Here is a 20170-nt window from a genome sequence, read left to right on the forward strand (position 1 = left end):
TCCCATTTGGGGGGCTGGGGGTACCCCAAAGTGGGGTTAGCACTGCCTGACAAACTGCTGCTGCCCAGGCTGCACCAGTTCCGCCAGGGCAAGGAGAAGCTCAGCATCCCCAGCTAGAAATGCGGCGCTTGCCTCTGACAAATCCGCCTAGCTCTGACCAAAATGAGAGGGAGCTACACAAATGCCGAACGGCCTCAAAACCGAGAGAGCTGTCCTTCGTGCATGCGGGCCCACGAGCCTCACACAGGCCACTGCATGGGCCCTACTGCTGCCCTTGCTTAGAGCGATACCCTGCCACATCATGCTGCTTTTAACACTGACGTGAGCACTGGAACTATTTCATGGACCTGTTTTGGTGGGTGAGGAGGCAGACTTGGGTTACTGTTTTATATTGTTTTAACTCAGACTATCAGACTTAAGTTCCTCCTGCCTGGAGCTGCTGGGTTTGCAGAGCTGCTGCACCCCCAGCTCTTGCCAGTGCCTGCTGGAAGTTGGCCCTAGCGGCCAGGTGCTGGGGGCTACAATTATCGACAGAATGGAAATGACTTTGGATCAATGGGATTTAGTAGGCTTTTTTAACTGGTGCTTTTAGCTAACCACAGCTGCGAATGCAGCCAAAAATATATTTCAATCATCACAGCTCTCGAGCAAGAGATTAAAAAACACAAGGGTGGGTGCTGAAGCTAAATTTCTGACACCTGAAAGTGCTCTGATTTTCAGGGACTGTCGTGCACCCGCAGAGCCTTGAGCATTCAGAAGGTCTCAAGATCACAGCTCCCTGCAAAGCTCTTATCTATTTAGCCTGTAACCAGTATACACAGAGTGCATACCATCAGAGGGCTGCACTGACTACTTGATTAGTTAAATACTTACAAATCTGCTAGAGGTTTGAGTACTTTTCTCAGAAAAACTTTATTAAATTGAGCAAATTCTTCCCTATACCACCTGACCCATCCCACCCTTAACTGATTCAAACTAATGTCACGGTCATTACACCCCAAGGTATAAACCTGGCCAAACAGCCACCCTTTGCACTGTGTGTGCACTTCATTGCATGGGCTGTTTCCCACACAGTGGATGGGAGCAAGTCCTAGCCGAAGAGCCATTAGTGAGAAAGCACGTCATTTAAAATAAGAAAAAAGAGCTGGTGAAGTTTCTGACTGCAGAGGTTTGCACTATAATCAAACTGCAAATGCTGGGATTTCCTGGTCAACAAACATTTCTTAAAAGGACCCTTCTTAGGAAATAATTTTAAAAAGAGAAGTCCCACAACAAAATAAACCCCACAGCCCATTAATTGCATATTTATTTCTGTTTCATTTAGAGTTCCAAAGAGTGCAGTAAAAATTAGTTCCTAAAAAATCTGTGCGGTTGCTGCTGTTGGGTTGCCATCAGGCGAGCTCGGCCGCAGAAGCCGAAGGCAACGGCCGTGCCAGCGCCGCGGATGCCTGCGTTCCCCATTGCCACGGAAACGCGCCTGGGAGCAGCGTGAGCCAGATAATGGGCTCTGAAATCATCACTCTTTTTATAAAAAAAACTGTTGGGGCTACATTAGGTAAACATAATAGTAATGATGATAATGTCAGCGCTCATGCGATACAGTCTTTGTTGGTTTTATTTTATAGCTGTGTTGTTTTGCGTCCACATTTGTCTCTGAATTTTCTAGCCAAATGCAGCCGTCACGTTTGCGTTGCACGTCTGAGCACAGCGTGGCTGGGGAGGGCAGGGGGGTACACGGCGCCCCGACCCAGCTCGGGAGCGAGCATCACTAAAATGACAGGTTTCACTAAGAGGACTGTTTGCTGTCACTAACCAAGCGGATGGACACATCTGACCATTTCTTTTATCTCAGCTGTTCTGTTGCGCAACCACTTTCCATTAGTCTAGAAGTTTTTCCCTAATCTAGTGCCATTACAATATATAGTAAAGTTAAATATAATTACGTTCCACATTAACGTCCTTTTATTTTGCCGTGTTCAGCAATGCCCTGCTTTGCCCTAGTTTCACAGGGTTCTGGAACTGTTTGCCTGCAGCAACACAGTAGCACCTCAGTAATCAAGCAATACTGGCAAGGGGAATTATGGTATGCAGATAAGCTTGACCGTGAGAATTAAACTGTATAAAAATTGAAGCATTTAGGGACAAACTTTGGCTGCAGTCAAAGGGTGAAATGCAGGGCTGCAAACAAGTAAAATAAGAGCTAGAAGCCATCTTCTCAGCCCATGGTTTTGTGGAAATGTCTTCTAGACTTACATGGAGATTCCTGGAAACAAAGTCTTCATACATCAGTCTTAACTTGGGCATATTTTAATGGATTGCTGTTTAAATTATTTACCTTTATCAAATTAGCAGAAGAGCAGTTTCAAACTCAGAGATTTTGATTTTTACTCTAATCTCAGCTCTTGAGCAACAGTATTAACCTTTAGAAATGATTGATTTTTTTTTAATATTGCAATATATTAAGATATGATCTTGAAATGCTTTGAAATTTGAATAGTGTGTAGATTGACATATAGCAAAATGATATATGTGCTTTAATTCCTGGAAAAATCTGTTCCTCTCAGAGGATCTGCAAACTGCTTACACTGAAATAATGCTGAAGTTAACAATGTGTAGCTACTCTCCAGCTTCATTTTTACACTCATTGAAAGCTCTCTTTTATTTGCTGATGAGCTGTTTTTTGAGGAGATAAATGTTTTTTCGAGGCTATTTACTTTCAGCACATCTTGCATGAATCCTCTATAGAGTTAATGACCAAATTCTGTAATCATTTTAATCTATTTCCCCAAATCTGTCTTGTCTCCTTATGGTGCCTAGCAGCATTACTCAGAATTATTCCCAAGTATACACAGAAGGTTCCTGTTACATTTGTTTAAAAAGATGCCCAGACTTTGCCCTTCATACTTAGAAGGAGCTCTGTTGCAGAGATTGGATTTTTGTATTCAGAGAGGGTGCTGGGAATGAAGGAAGTTATAGCTTTTGTAGTGAAAGCCATTAGGCACGTAGCCAAATTCAGATTTTGTAGTCTTCCTCCAGGCCATGTTTGTAAGACTCAGGGTTATTTTAATTATGTTGTTTCTTTCAAGTAGATTTTTACAGGAGCAGGATTGCACTGTTTTCCTTCAGTGACTGCTTTTTCCATTCTTGGAGGCCAAGTAAAAGATTGCTGATGGTTAATTAATTTCTGCAGAGTCTTCTCATACCACTTTCTTATGGTTTTTGTATGTACTCATCTTAGAGTCAGGATTGCAATTTCAAGAACTGAGCTGGTGCAGATTGCAGAATAGGGTTCAAGTTCTCTAAGCCACTGTCAATCTAACAAAATCATTTTAGGTACTATTTACAGGTACTGCCAAAATAACACATTTTTTTGCTGTTCAAGAGACGCTCAGGACTAGAGTAGACAGGGTAAGAATGGTTTTTCGGGGCAAAAGTCAGTATTAGAGCTCTGGGAAGAGTCTTTCACAGCATTTGTCTATATTTGGAAGGATCTGAAACCTGCATTACCTGCTACTTACTTCCAGAAGTCCTAAATTAGCTCCCAGTTGTTCAGAGTCAGAATAAAGTCAATGGTAAATCTTCCACTGACTTCAAAGAAGCAAAGTTTTGTCATTTAGAGGAAAAATACTGTTAAGAATAATGATGCAATATAAACACTTCTGCTACAAATGCAGAATGTAAGTAACACTCTTTTATAGCATTTATTTAAATCCCCAGGCACTGGTGGAAAATACGTCTCCAAATAACCTAAATAGTTTGGCACATTAAACTCTCAGCCTTTACAAATATTGGTACTGTTTCAAAGAATGCATTTTTAAGTGAGCAGTAAAAAGCAATTAGGCATGTAATTGTTGTTTTAGAGACTTAATCCATTTCCCACAGCAGTCAGTGGGAGTCTTTACATTTACTTCAACGGGGACTGACTTGGGACTTTACACATTTACAGCTCTATCCTCTGAAGACAGGGAGGGAAAAAGAAGGGCAGCAAATCTGTGCAAAATCAGAATTCAGAATTTCATAAGTCCGTATAAAATTTGTGAAATCCTAGACCTTTATAAAATATACACACAACATTTGAGATAGCAGAAATCTTTCATTAGGCAGAAAGCATCTACTAACCACAGCAGAAGGAGATTTTTTTCCCCCCATGTTATGCCTATTTTGTCACTTGACAGCCATATAATTAAATTCAGGGGCAGTAAACTTATCTGAACTTCTGAAAGAAGTTCACTCAATTTCTCTCTGCCACATGTCATGACACACAATTTTAATCCAGTGTATGTCTGTGGCTGACAAGTAGCACAAACTTTGTCTTTAAGGCAATGTATAAACTTTTAACTGGTTAAACTCCATAGAACTTGCATTAGCTTCAGACCAGACGAACTCTATCCTATTAGGCAGATGGAAAGTTTTGATATATATTTTCTGATCTTACTTTGACTGAAAATAATATCCGGATTTAGTTTTTAAGGTGGAAATTGGAAAGATAAAACCATTCAGGGCATTCACAATTACTTGTGAGACTCATGGATGGTGTATCAAAATCTGCACTGCAGAGATCTGGGTCCAGGATTATAAGTATTTAGTTTTCCCTTTGGTTGACCTGCAAATATATAATGAATGTGAAGATGTACAATGAAAAACCAAGTGTCCTGCATGAATCTTTAAACTTTGAAGTGGATTTGATAAGTATACCTGAGTGGAAAATAATTTATGCTTTATAGTAGATCTGCTTAGTGTAATTTTATTGCATTTTTTCCTAAGGTATAGCAGCATCTAGTTTACAGCATTTTGTTTCCTGCAGAAATGAGACTGTAGCAGAGGCCTTTGTCATTACCAAGTCAGGGTTAGGTTCATTGCTTTAGATGAAATCGAAATAGAATGGCAGAAGATGGATTTAAATGAGCCATTTGGAGGCCTGCTGGTGTAAGCACACCCTTTCTTTTACCTTGTTTTTTACTGTGTTCTTCACAGTAGGGGTTGATTAGCCAGAAAAAGGAGGCAGTGCAGGATCATTCTTCCAAGGGGAATTCATGCTGTCCTAGCAATGTGGAAGGGGTGGGGATGGATGTTAAGCTGATCAGCCTGTTGTGAATAGAAGCTCTCTGTGCACAATGTAGAGGTGAGACTCTAAAACCAGATGTGAAACACCATATTCTCCTCTTAAAAGTTACATTTAGACTAAGAAGAAATAGTATAAAGATACATAATCCAATGATATGCCCATAACACAAGTGCTGGATTAAGGAGCCAGGATGCAACTCATTTCAGTGGCATAGCAAAAATAAGTTTCCATGGGCTTATAGCAGCCAAAGTAGTACTTCTGCTGGCTTACAAAACAGCCCACAGATCCTGCTCTAGACAGGCAGAGAAACAAACAGAACATAGCCGTAAAGATGTATTACAGTTTGTCTAACCTCATCACAAGAACAGGGCCCTTAGATCAAATGTCTTTGCACCAGGGCTGACTCTGCCCTTCCTACAATTACTTTTGGCCAAGTGAAATAAGGCCTCAGAGAATTAACCTTTTAATTATTGGACCTTAGAAAATGTACTTTATTCTTTTCACTGAGCTACAAATAAACACCATTTTCAAGGAAAAGTATTATTTCCCACTGCCCAAAAGTGATAAAGTAGAGAACCAATGTCACGACTATGAGGTGCAGAGCTGACCACAGTTTTTCTGTGAAACCCTGGGGAATGGGTGCTTTGAATTTTGCTAACTGACCACTGGATGCCACTATTGTTCCACTGAAATAAAGCTCTGTGTTATCTTCTGACTGGCTTAGCCCTAAAGAGAGGAGTTTAAATAGCACCAGCATGTGCAATGTTCTGCAGAAAGAGCTTAGATTGAAAATTATTAATGTTTTTTACTGTGCTTAGACATTTGACTTTCCTACCTGCTCACAGCCCCTTCTCACTAGGTATCACAGCACCAGTCTCTCCCTTTGAAGGCCTTGGCAGGCTACCCCCTTCTTTTGACTCAAGAGAAGCAGTTTCAAATCCACATTATGGTCATGCAGGACACTTTGCTGTTATTTAGGAAAAGAGGAATCACAAAATTTGAAGAGATCAACGAACTAACATTAGCCCCCAACAAACTGGGGACCGAAACTGGGAACAGAGGTCCCCAGCTGAGAGCTGATGAGAGGCCACAGCACAGTTCAGAGCCTCTTTTGGCAGTACAGTAAGCTTGGAGTTGCATGTAAGAGATACCTTAATACTGGCAGAAAACAATGTTGGAAAAAATGCAGAATTTTCTTTAAATGAGTGGGGTTTTTTGCTAGCTTGCTTTTTAAAGCCTTTTGTTGTTTTTAACATTTAAAATGGATGTATGTGTTTGAAACCAGGTTAATTCTCCCTGTCTCTGCAGAATCATTCCATCACGGGACACAGATCCTTGTATTTCTCACCAGCCAGAGGGCTGTGTGACTCCTCAAGATCTATGACGTCTCCAAGCCCGCAGGAAAATACTGCAGCTCTCAGGACATGGTACAGTGCTGAGATATTCCTAGGGTGTCACTGTGCCTCTGCAGTCCTCTGCCTGGAAGGGAAGGGCTTTTCTTTCATCTTCATGATAAATCACAGGAGTGTAGTGCAGCCCAATAAGCTTCTGCTCACTTGCACTCTCTGATGCTGGATCTGTGTAAATATAATTTCACACTGCTGCTTTCTGCAGTCAAATTCCTACTCAGAGCTGGTGCAGAGTCCTGCTCTAGTAGTAAAAAGCACAAGCAGAGATGCTGCTTGAGACGCTCTCTGCTCCCAGGTTTACTCAGGAATTCTCCAACGCGAGCTCTCTGTGCAGCCACACCTTTCATCCCTAGCTGCCTGCGCCGTGCTGCCATGCTGGTTTATCCCTTTCCTAGAGACAGCTCTCCCAACAGTGTTGTCAAAAAGGGATAAATGTTCCCCTCTCAGCTTCTCTAGTTGATATTCCAAAGGCAGTCACCTCTGGCAAGGGATGAAAATGACAACTGCGGGTGGTAATATCTTAAATCCCCTGCTCTAAAACTTTGCACAAAATCAGATAATTACATTACACGCTGACATCGAACTGTAGCACTCTAAAAATAAGTTTTTCCCTTTCCTATTGAGGGCATAAAAGGGAAATACAAGGTTTTATTCTTCTCTTATGAAATGCATACATGTCTATTTCTTCCTTCTTCTATTGGCAATTTCACAAAAAAAAAAAATTACTGGATGTTTGAAATTAAAATCAACATTGCTTTATCCTAGCTGAGGGGTCTCTAACCTCATTTTATAACTGCTTTCCAAAATCCAGGAAGTGTACCTTAATCACCAAGGAAAGGTGGCTGTGTCATTTATGGGAATACAGAGACAAAAATGACAGTATAATTTCTGATAGAGACTAAGAGAAATCTTGTCCAATGGCTCATATTTTCCCCTTTGCAATTTTCAGTAGTTTCAGTGATTTCACTTTGACAACAAATGTTTTCTACCATGTTTGCTGATATAATTTCTCTGCAAAAAACAACCTTTTCTTTTTTACTGTGGGTTCCTTTTATGCTCAACAAAAGACTTTCAAAAAGATTTATTTGGCTTATAAACTCATGCTAGCTCAGGCTATACTTGAGTGCTGTGACACGAAGCACCTCTCTCGGGAGAGGCACCATTTGAAACTAGTTGCAGCTGAGAATGCTTTAAAAACAGGAGTATCAGCTGTGTTCACAGTGGATTACTGCAGTTTAAATGCTTTGTGAGCTAGTCACAGATCAGCTAAGCAGGCACTGGATTGAAATCAGTATGTTATGGTGTTTTTCTGACATTTAGTATTGCTTTGTGGGTCTCACATTGTACTGTAGTAAAATATGTTTCTAGAAATTTTGTTTTCCTAAATCTCTTTTCCTATATGGTTAAGAGTGGCACTAGGTAAAACCTTTAATTCTTCTCTTCTGATACTTGTATAATTCTCTTTACATCCAAGAAATGATGCTGCAGTAAATTTTCTTATGGAAACAGAACATTCATACTCATGTGCTGCTACTGGTGGCAGCTTCATTCCTGATAATTACTAGTTCTATGCTGCTCCATAGGGGTGAAAAATGAATGGTAAACTCATGTGAAAGAGTCAGGGTATATTTCTATTGATATTTATTTTTTTAAAGTATGTAGCCTTCATAATCTGAAATTGGAGCCAAGAAAATAAATTTCAGCTCTTGGCTGTAGAATGGACTCCCTTGAAAACACCCTTAATACTCTGGTGCCTCAGTTCCAATATGCTTAAAATTATCTTAACGCTCTTACTCCTTTTTTATTTGATAACCCATCAGACTTTGGGGTTCTGTATGTTATTTTGGGAGCTGGACAAGGAGGAGAAGGCAAATAATTAGCGAAAAGTCAGGTATTTTTTTGACACAACTTGTTTATTTGCTGACAATACATGAAGTCTTGTTTTCATGACCGTGGGAAGAGTCAGATAAACCAGGGGCTGTTTCTGTGGGTACCGCACCTATGCTCTTCATACACCACTTTCCCCTGAACTGCTACTTTGCTGCTTTTTGCAGGCTGTGTGGGAGCTTCTCTTCCTTTCCTTGATGCTGCTTTTTGCTCTTCCTCTTTACAAACATATGCTTTCCCAAAACACTATCAAGTAAAGTGGTTTTTTTGAAACAAAGATCCTCATCCCAAATTACGAGTATTTCTGAACAGCCTTAGTGTTTGGTAATGACATTTGCTTAACTATCTCAGCAGCTATCCTAATGAAGGGGAGCAGTTAAATGTGCCAGTGACACTTAGTCCAGCCTATAGTGATATTTCATGAGCGTCAAGAGGTTGAAAAAATGTTTGTAAAGCTTTTTCAGATGGAGATTGAAGCAGAAATGCAAAATATTGCACATATCCTCTGAGGATGGTGTATGTGTAGGACAGGAAAGGGTGGGAAGAAGAGCAACTGTTTCATGGCACAAGTTGCTATAGCTACTAGGACCAAGATTTTTCATGAAATATCTCTGCATCATTGAAACCCTTCAATAAGTTGAATTCAATGACACTGTGCTGCTCCCTACCTCATGGGAGTAGTCCCTTGAACTAGAAATAGTCTAAAAGATTTCAGAAGTGAGCCTGAGTAGCTGCAGGCATTGCAGTCAGCTGATGTTTTATCCTCCTCCAAAGGACTTTGGGATAAATCCAATAAAAGGCTTTGGTGACTGCAAGCAAGGTGGTACCTCAGCTAAACTAGTGCCTGGTTCCCAGAATGGAAAACAGAAGTCAGGTGCCAATGGTGCCCATATACATGTATGAAGATAGTTAGATGAGGTGGATATCTGCTACATTTGTTCATAGATTTACCTGAAGTGTCATTGAATAGAAACTAGCAGTAAAGCTGCAGAGACAGAAATTTGAGACTGTAGTTATATGAAAGGGATAAGCATCTCATTGCCGCCAAAACTGGGAGGTCCTGTTCCTCTCCTTATCTTTGTTTTCACTCTCTCCTCCCCTTGGATTACCTTGTACTGGCTCTAGCATATATTGGACCCTCTGTCAGCCAATTCATTTGCTAAGCTGTTGGAAAACTAGCCCTTCTCCCCCCAAAATAGAATTTTTCTGTAGAATTAGCGAGGTGAACTGATTCAGCTTAGGATCCAACAAAAACCAGGGCTAGCGCAAAAGCAGAACAGTGTAGGCAAGTTCGGGGAGAGGGTATCTTGCCACTCACCCTGAGGTGCTCTTGTTCAGCATTGCAGGTTGTAGTTTCTTTGCTGCAGAGTTGGTATCTCTCTTGTGTTCTGTCTTCCTGGATCCCTGATGCTTAGTTTGCTTTCTGCACTGTGGCCCAGCTTCAGCACAAGGCTTGGGAGGACGCTCGGATCAGGCAGCAACACCATCTCATCCTGTGGATATTTTTGTGTATGTTGGTGTGTGCTAAATTGGTCAAACCCCTGGGGAGGGAGGTTAGGCACCTTTTTATCTACTTTTTATAATCTAACAGAGATTAGCTGAAATATTGCAGTCCACATGCAGGAGCAGAGGGAACTTTCCAACAAAATTTGAATGACTTTCAGATACTGGGTCAAGTGACTGTCACACAGTGGGGCAGGAGGAGAGAGGAGGGACTGGATCACACTGGTGGACGTAAGTGTGTAAAACCCACTTAAATCCTGCTGTGGGTGTCTGCATCCTTGGAGATGGCTGTGAGCACTGACCCTCCAGCGGGCCCTGCACAGGCAGACATATCTGCTAAAGCTTGTTGCGTGACTGGAGCTTTTAATATGTAAGATGGCACCAAGAACAGAACTTAATACACTTACCAATGCATAGCACAACCCATAGGCTGGTTTATGAGGTTATTTCTATGCATCTCCATAAAAAAGACCTAAAAGCCCTATGAGTTTGGCTTTGTTGAGATGTACAGTTCTTAAATTAAGAAACAATAAAGGAGTTGCAGACTGCCACTAGCCTATTGCTTAACAGGATCAGACATTTTAATGAGCTTCTGCTAGTCAATGGTTCATCAGCTCTGCTGATTCATAATGAAGCAGGACACCGCTATAGAAACCACCCCAGCAAACAGCATTTTTGAATGTACTTAAGAAGATGGTTTGAATTGAAATGCAAACAAACTGTGGATCAGTCCATCTCTTTGTGTATTGTAGGACCGTCCTCGCCCCCTTGTCCATGTTACAGTTTAATCCAGCTTGGATTTGAGTTTGTAGAGGTACTTTTTTATTCCACTTCCCAAAGCAACCAGTTTCCCCTGGTTATAGTTTTCCCATTATAATTCTTAATCCCACTTTTTAGCAAAGGATTGCAAAGAAGAAAAGATAAACACATTTTCTGAACTTCTCTAATAATTTATTGTATAAACTATGTTTACAAAAGAAATGGGACTAAGAATTTCAAGGATAATGGTCTATATCACAGAGAAAAAAAGCTATGAGATTAAAAAAAGGCTTTTTTTAAACAGCTAAATTATAAAGCAAAATAAAGTGAGTCTGCAAATAATTCCATTTATTTACCTTTGTTTGTTCATGCAATCACAAGTAAATAAATTGCAAGTATGAAAAAAAGCTATTTAAGGAGTTGTACTCTTAAAACTTGGGTTACTGTAAAAAACCTGGCATCCATTATGGGATATGCATGATCAAGTTACTCAAGAGAGCACAATAAATACTTGATGTTGCCCTCTACTGTATCCTGTGAAAACCAAAATTTCCAATAGGACCACTCTTTCTCCTCAGCAAACTCCTATGTATATCCAATCTTGGTATGAACCAGTTTTAAAAAGTGTATTTTAATTGTTCTCACTGTGGACAGAATTAGTGCATCATATACAAGTGAGTGTGTTGGGCTACAATTTCTCATAAGGTAGAATTTGCTCTGACTCTCTTGCCTGAAAGCATCCCTCAAAGACTTCTTTTCTGGATGGCCCTTTAAAAAAAATAAAAAATAAATAAATCAACCCATGATGCACAGCAAAGTGCTTGGGGAGTTCTCTTTTGAATAACATCAGCTTCAGGAACAGCTGCTAAGATCAAATGGACAAAGAGAATTGAGCACCACCCACCCCAAGTATTATCTTTTAAAGCTACAGGAGCTTAATCCTTCCCATGAACAAAGTCTGCTGTCCCACTTGTCATTACCACTAACATACATATATTCTGTGTAAGCCTGCTTCATCATAAGAATACACCTGTAGCAAAGCTACTCTGCAGTATAATAGTTCAAAGTGTCTGCAATCAACCCAAGTCATGAAATATTTCTTTTGCATTGTTAAGAATTATTTCCTATGGCCTAAATAACTCTAAAAAGAATGTGTTACTAAAAACCACATAGGTACTAAAAGCCAAAATAATAATCAGTATTTCTGCAAGCCTCAGGAGTGTGCTACATACACAGCAAGAACCAGTCAGTTTACCAGCCCTATATAATTCTTTTTCATCTCCCTGGAGGAAGCCTTACTTCCAGTCCTGATGACAAGTATATTTCATGCATAGTAGTTAAATTTTGGTGAAAATTTTATAAGGCTGGTTTTGACCTTATTCAGTGTTTTTCCATTCTCAAGATCTTTGAAAACAATACAATGTTGAATGAAAAAGAATCCAGAAGGAGAACAAACAGTGCACAAGAGATGTGATGAGGTTTAATGCAGCTATGTTTGTGGCAGGGAAACCTACGGGATGTGTTTGCTTTGGGGATTCCATCCCTTGTGCCATGTCACAGAGCATCACTCTGTCCACTGTGCGCACCTCTTGATGAAAAGCCAATATGCTCCACTACCACCTTCTTGCACTGAAAGCAGAAAAATAGTATTTGCCACCTTGGGTGAGTAAATCTGAATTTATAAAAATGTATAGAACTATATAATCTATTAAAAAGAGTTATCTATGTCCCAATTTGTGCTATTTCTCTTTGATGGTAGCTTTCCAGTCCTAACAGCCATTCTGTCTACTGTATATTAAGCTGCCTTTTTTCTGTCAATATTCAATTTGTATTTCTTGGTCTGGGCTATAATGCCCTTGCTTTTCACAAATTGATAAAAATAATTCTCAATCTCTGCCCTTTGCTTTTTTTAGATGTTTGTGATTATTTGCACTGAGTTCTTCAATGTAACAGCTAAATGTAAAGAGAATATTGAACTATAAATGTAAGTTTACAGAGAATGGAGCTATTCCTTGAAGACTCAGGAGTCACTAGAAATTAAAATATTTGCTGTATTAAAATATTATTTTATTCAGTTGAACCTGTTCTGATCACCTTATCTTTAAAAACAAAAACAGAATTAAGGTCATAAAAACAGAATTAAGGCCATAATTTTGAAAATTATTGTTAATTAACCTGGAAAGAAATCAGGGTGAAAATTTCATGTTACAAAGGGCAAAATAGAAACTGATTACGTCTCTCTGTACCAAAATATGAGAACAAAGAGACATGAGGTGAAATGAGACAACAGCAAACTTGTACCAACACACAAAACTGAGAATTAAATATTACAGGTATACATATGCATGACTCGCAGAATTTAATGTGCTTGGTTGGGAAAATGGTAGGAATCTGGAAAAATCAGTGAGGATGCCACTGAGTCAGTAAAGGCCGTAGTCTTGCAAACACAGGGAATGAAGGCAATCACATCTTATGTAGCATGGCTATTCCATTAATTTTACTGACCTCTACTGGGTAATTTCATTAAGATTCCCAAGTCCTCGGTGAGGTACACTGGATAATGCAACTGCTGCTCCCTGGGCAGGGGGCCAGCTGGGGGGTTGTGGTGGTGCTCGATGTCCTCCCGGACAGGGAGGGGACACATATGTGATATCTCCCCCAGGAGAGGTTGCGGTGGCGCCTGGACAAACCTTACTCTCCATGAGTGCCAGGAATTCCTGCTGGAAGCGAATGGCTGTAGCTGGGAATGCCGTTGCTTCAGCCAGCACTGAACAACGGACAAGACTAACTACGAAGTTTCCTAACTTCTTTAGGAGTATCTTGTTATAGACATCTGAGTTTAGACTAGCGGAGTAACAGTATGATACAGGGAAGTGCTTCCCATGTTTTTGTGTACAGCTGCTCAAATAGCCTGAATAGCGCTGAATAGTATGTGGGAAAGAAAGGCAGCACCATATTGCTGTAGTCAAAGGCAGCGGTTAATTTTTATGACAGATTTTTCAGAACTGGTGACCGCTCTATCCTCTGGCGAGACGAGGTTAGTCCGGGCCCCGCACGGGTGAGGAGCCAAGCGCGGGGCCCCGCAGCCCCACCAAGGGCCCCTTCCTCTCCCTCGCGCGGCCGCCCTCGGCCCCCGCCTCGCACCGCCCCGACCTGCCCCCGCCCGCCGCGCCTGCCAACAGGTGCCGAGAGCGGCGCAGGCTGCGCGGGGCCCCCAGCGCCCTCCGGCCGTGGCTCTGCCCCGCGGCCCCTCGCCGCTCGCACCGGCGGCCCCCGCCATGTCGCCGCCGGGGCCCCCGGGGAGGGTGGGGGGGCAGGAGCAGGTGTCCGCCCGGCCCGCCAGGGCGGCGCAGGCCCCTGTTGAAGGTCTCCTAGCAACTGCTCGGCCAATGGGAGCGGCGCTGGGGCGGGGGGGGCGGGGGGGTTAACCCTGCGGGGCCTGGCGAAGGGTCGGAGCGGCGGCGCCGGCAGCTGCGGGGCGCGGAGCGGAGCTCGCTCGCTCGCTCGCTCGCTCGCTCAGGAACCGGCTCCTTCCCTCGCTCCTTCCCTTCCCTTCCTTCCCTCCCCGCTGCAGCCGGTGGTGCTACGCGGGGTGAGTGCGCGGGGCGGCTGCTCCCCCTGCCCCTCCTCACCGGCGGGGCCGGAGCTCCTGCGGAGAGCCCGCGGGGGGGGCGCCCGCTCCTGTGAGGCGCGGCGGTAACGGGCGCTCTGCGGGCGTTGGTGAGGCGCGCGCGGGGCGGGGGTGGGGAAGCGGCGCATCGCGGAGGCAGCGGCGCGGCGCGCGCGGGAGCGCAGCGTGGGGCCGCTGGGGGAAGCGGCGTTGCCGCGGCCTGGGCTCCCCGCGGGACGCGCCGCGGGAGCGGGTGCGGCGCGGTGCGGCGCTGCCGGGGGCAGCGTTTTGGCGGCGCTGCGGGAGCCTCTCTGGCCGCGGAGCGCTGTGATGTGGCGGATCTTGACAGGTGCCCCTTCTTGTCAGACTCCGGCTAATCCGCAGGGACGAGGGAGGGCCAGATTAGCGGGTCCGCCTGCGGTTTGCGCTGGGCCGCCTGGCCCCCCCGTTGTCAGGCCCAGCATTTTGTTGATCTCTGTAAGGCTACAAGCAGCAGACACTCGAAGAGGTGAGAGCCGTAAAGCTTTCTACTGACTCAGTGAATTTCTGACAGTATTTGGGTTTAGCTGGTAGTTCGGTGTGATGTAATAAGAGGATCCGTAAAAGAGATTCTGGCTGCATTACCTTGGCCTTATTTTGGTTTAAAAGTAAGATCCTCCTCCCTCCTTATTTACAGCAAAACCCAGTTCATTTGAAGATCGCATAGTAATGTAAGATCATTTTATAGTATTACTGCATCACCTATTTATGTAGAGCACTTCGCTGCTTACTGTGCTGTCACGAAGTAGTGGTTATGCTATGCTCCATATGTGTCCATATGTTATGATGGTATGATAGGAATTTCAGGGGAACGATTTAGAATAAGAGGCATGCGAAGTAAAATCTAAACATATCAAGTATATTTTAATAGCAAACTTGGAAAAAAGACATAGAAAAGTAAGTTGATATCATTGGCAATTTCAGATGATAAGTAGTTGGGGGAAAAAGCATGATTTACTGCTTTGGGGGAAAAAAAACACATAGTATTAAAGTTGGCCATCATTTGGACTATAAAGAGCATAGGAGAGGACAATACCAGGCCAATTGGATTCAATGTCTGGTCTTGAACGTGGCCAGCAGCAGATACTAAGGAAAAGAACATAAAACTATAAGCTGGTTGTACTGTGATTATTTTATCAGTGTATCCTCCCAGTTTACTGCAGTCTGCAACTGAGGGATTTTTGAGCATGGGTTTTATCTCTCTTTTTCTTTTTTTAACTTAATAGCTGTTGATGAATATTTTTCCATGAATTTGTCTCTTTGTTTTTGGAGCCAGGTTATATTTTTAGGATCCACAACATCTCTTGGTGATATGAGTCCACAATTTATGCTTTCTGTAGGGGAAAAAACGCTCTTATTTATTTTCCAAATTTTACCTTGATTATTTAATTTAATTCAGCATAATTGTGTTAAGAGAAGCAATAAATACTTACTCTCTGTACATGTTTTTCATACCTTTGTTCTGTTTCTCCAGTTGTTTCTTTTCCCAGCTGAAAAGTCACAGCTTATTAACTTCTTGAATGAAAAGACTGGCTGACCACCTTTGCACCATTTTCAGTTCTGTTCAACCTTTTTAAAGGGGGAAATGTATGACTACATATGATGTTTATGCAGTGACATAATGGAGTTCTCTTTTCTGTCCTCTGCTCCACTGTTCTGTTGACTGCCTGTGAACTGTTACTTTCGGAGGAGTAGTCGTAGTGATCCTGAGATCTCATCCTCTGTGATAATGCCTAATGTAGAGCCTGTTATTTTAAGTACATGGCTGACTTTGTTATTTTCGTTATGTGTTAGTTTGCATTTATGAACATTGAATTTCAGCTGCCAATTTTTATCATCTATTTGCATAGTATGAGGACAACCTGCATTTCTTCTCATTCAGTCTTAGTATTTATTTTTCTGAATAACTCTGTGTCATAAGTTAGCTTTCTCACTTCCCTGCTCGTCACCTTTTTAAGTTTGCTGAAAGCAGAGGTGACAGCACACAGTCCCTTTGGGACTCTGATTTTCCTTTCTTTGGGACTCTCTTATTTCCACTTTTCTGCCCCCTCTTTAATTTATTCCTACTGTTTCCTGTTCCCCATCTATAATTAGTGATTAATAAATCCCCTGACATCTCAGTTTAAGAGCTTTTGGTCAGAAACATTGTGAAAAGCTTTTTGGAAATCCAGTTTTGCTGTCTTGCCAAGGTGTGGTTGGCTCATTCCTTCTTTCAGAGTGCTGTGGTGAACTTGTTAGTGTTTCTTCCTTCTACAGAAGTCATACTGACATTTCATCTGTCAGTCTCATTTACTGGCATTTACCAAATCTGTCCTGTGACACTATTCTACTATTTTGCTCAGTACAAACCTCACATTTACAGGACATCCATTCCTTGAATCCCCCGGTATTCTTAACTTTTTTTTTTTTAATGTTTAAAAAATAAGTTACATTCCATTCCTCCTACATGGTGACCAATTTAACTTACAGCTTACGTGCTACTGTTAATAACTTGTGAGTTTCTTCATCTCTGAGATGTGGAACGCTTTCTAGTTCTGGCTTTGCCCAATGAATATTAGGATCTAGGATTTTTTTCTTTTTAGAAGTTTTCTACTTGCAGAGACAGAAAAGCTATAAAGTTTGGCTAAAGTTGAATTCGGGAAAAGGAGGAGGAACTACAGAAGATAAATGGAGGGTTCTTGGGGTTTGCTTCTTGAGTATCAGTGATATGAGGAGGTTTGGTAGAAAAAGAATGTTCTGTTCCAGCTATATGCAGTAAATGTTTCTGAACAGAGGAATAAACTATCAAAGATCAGCAGAAATAGTGCTGTTCTTTGCTAATAGGAAGATGTTAAAATGGAGATCCATAGTGTGAGTTTAAGGTTGGTTAGGAATTTGGAAGTTGGATGAAACATGTCCATGCATCTCAATTCTTCCAGTGTCTGCATTAAAAGAACGTTATCAGTCCTCTGTGTGTATCAAAGATAGAGATGACTCTTGAGGTAGTAGATCAGATTGTGTAAAAAGAGATAGCTAGTGGAGATGATTATGAGAGGCAGTTTGGCTTCTAACGTTTTTAAGCAAGTAGAGGCTATTCCTTGAAACCTGAGTGCTTGGGGCAAGGACTATGACAGACCGTCATCGAACATTAGATTTTATCAGATGTAAGGGTATATTTTTGTATGATTATACATGTTTAACAGATCAAATAAACATTTATTTTCTTAAAACTCTTTACATTTTATAAGTAAAACAGAATTGAGAAATGCAATTGGGGTTTTCTGATGAGTATGCTCATAGCGAACTGAAGACTCAGCAGTACCTGCAGGCCAAACAGTTTGATTTGCATTTTCAGATTATTTTTGACAATACTGAGAAGTTTAGTTTGAAATTTGATACCACTGAAAGAAAAATTCCCTTAGAATGTGGATAGCTGAAGGGAAAAATTAATTCACCCTCCCTCCCGCATTTTGCAGTTGATAGAATAAAGTGCCACAGTCTTGCACTGGAAAAAAAAGCCTGGGGCCTGTTTTGATTACAAGGCCTATCATTAAAACTATAGTATTAAAGTATTATCATTAAAACTGTAATAGATTTTAGAAGGAGTTATTTTAAATACACAGTTATCTCTAAAGATAAGCTAGGTTTTAATGCCAGTTGTAGACTGTGTTATTACAACAGCTCTATATAGAGAATAATTACCAAAATTCCAGGGAGGAAATGCATGGACTTTCATGGTGATTGCATGAATAAAGCAGCTATGTTTTTTATGTTATCATCAGGGATATATTTTTTAAACCTACAACATGATGACTAGAACATACCCTAAATTTACATAGACTGATGTGTCTTTGTTTTATTCGGATAAAAGCCATCTGCATGGCATCTGTGGATTGCTGAAAGAATGTAAAAGCTTTAAGCAAATTCACAGCTCCTTTTGGAATATAATCTTAAGAGAAGGAATCATGTTGCCCTTTAAGTAAATGCTAACTATGTTTTTTTGGATTTTCTTTTTCAAATTTACAAGTTGAAACTTAACTGAATTTTGCAACTTGTACTACTTAAAGCATATGAAGAAGAGATGTTTGTTTGTGATTGTCAGTGTCTGACTGGGGTTGACTTTTTTTTTCTTCCCACTTTTTTCCAAGACATTGTGACATCAGGAAAAAAACAAACTCCAAAATTGTCTTTCCCTATCTTTACCTTGGAAAAAAGTTTTATGGGTTACCATATACTTCACTTCTTATCTGTGTCACACCCTGTGCAGGGTAGAACTGACCAGATGGCGTAATACGATCACAGTACAATGCTATGAAAAGGTATTATCTTCTGATACAAGTTTGTCTGAACTAGTTTTATAAACTCCAGTTACAGCTCCTCCTCCTCAAGTTTAAACTTCATATTTAGAATCTCTAATATGCTGTTGTTTGTAAAGCTTGTAATCCTACTGCTGCTCATGATTTTTGAATTGTGACACGGTCTGAACTCTAGACTTATTTAATCCAGATTTCCATCATAAATTCTGGCATTCTCATTATCAATTCCCCTCCACCCCCACCCCCCAAAACACAGAAGCAAAGTTATTTTAGGAACAGCTCCTTTTGGCTGTCTGAATTAGTGAAATTTTGAAATTTACTGTAAGTTTGTTCTTGAAAAGAAAGGTGTATTTGTCAATGAATCGTGTAGGAGCTTGTGGGACTTTTCCTGTAAGTTTTCTTAAGAAAAGTGATTTCTCAGGTGCTTTCTAAGAATCAAGTTCTGATATATTATTTACGTAATTACTTTTTAAGTTCTTGGGTTTTTGTGCTTCACAAGAACGAGCACTTGAATTCCTTGGTTTGATCATCAGTCAAGCCCCCTGTGATTTTAGCATAAATAGTTTTTTGGGATATTTCTTTTTTAGATTTTTAGTTGCAGTGAGGTAGCTCTGCCATCAGGTTCATGCATGTGAAATTGGACCCTGGAGGCTTGTGGTTTTTTTGTTTGTTTTTTGGTTTTTTTTTGACGATCCACCTAGGTCTTGTTCACCCCAGGAATCTCTTGATTGGAACAGGAAGTGACACTGCCAATTGGCAGAATTACATCTGGCAAGCACTGGGTTGCTACAGCTTTTTGGACAAGTCATCAAACCTGTTGGTGAAATAACTGCAGCAAATCCCTGTATACGGAGAAATGGCCCAGAAAGAAAATCATTGAGTAGTTTACAGCAGCTTTGGCTGTTCAGTGGCTTGTTCTTTTCTCTCCCCTCCCACCGCTGGTGAGCCAGATTTTTGTTGTCAGATGCTGGGAAACAGCAAACGTTGATTTAGCTTCTTACTGCATATTTTCCCAGCCAGGGTTTAAAAAAAATTATACGGCGTGCGTGCAAGCGCGTGCACACACACACACACACACACACACACACTTATTACTCTTCCCTAGTTAAAACCTTTCTGTGTTAACTAGGATAGCCTTGTGGGATCTCTAAAGCACTTTTAAATATTATATAGTATTTTATTATTATTCCATAATAATAAGAAATATTGCTTCAGCAGTCCACATTTTCCATCTCTTCTTTAGTGTGTTCCTTCATATGGTGGTTTAAAAAGAAGAGTTTTGTAGCATACTAACAGTGAAGAGTCCCTTCTAAATGCAGTGCCTCTAAATTAATTTTGCATCCCCACTGTCTTGATCAGTAATGCTCATCTTTAACTCTCACATACTTCATTTGGGCTATTTTGAGCTGTGCTGTTCCAGAGGAACTGCCTAGATTGTGAAGAAGATTTATCTGATGGATCTTAATCAGTGGACAGCTTTAAAGGTCATGGCTAAGGCTTTGAACTGGTGGAAGAAGCCACATGGAACTGATGAGATGATCTTAGTGTGGGTTTAACAAAAATTAATTAATTTTGGCATTTCCTTTTGCAGCTAGCATGGGCA

This window comes from Apteryx mantelli, chromosome 8 (assembly GCF_036417845.1).
Source record: "Apteryx mantelli isolate bAptMan1 chromosome 8, bAptMan1.hap1, whole genome shotgun sequence".
NCBI classification, from domain to species: Eukaryota; Metazoa; Chordata; class Aves; order Apterygiformes; family Apterygidae; genus Apteryx; species Apteryx mantelli.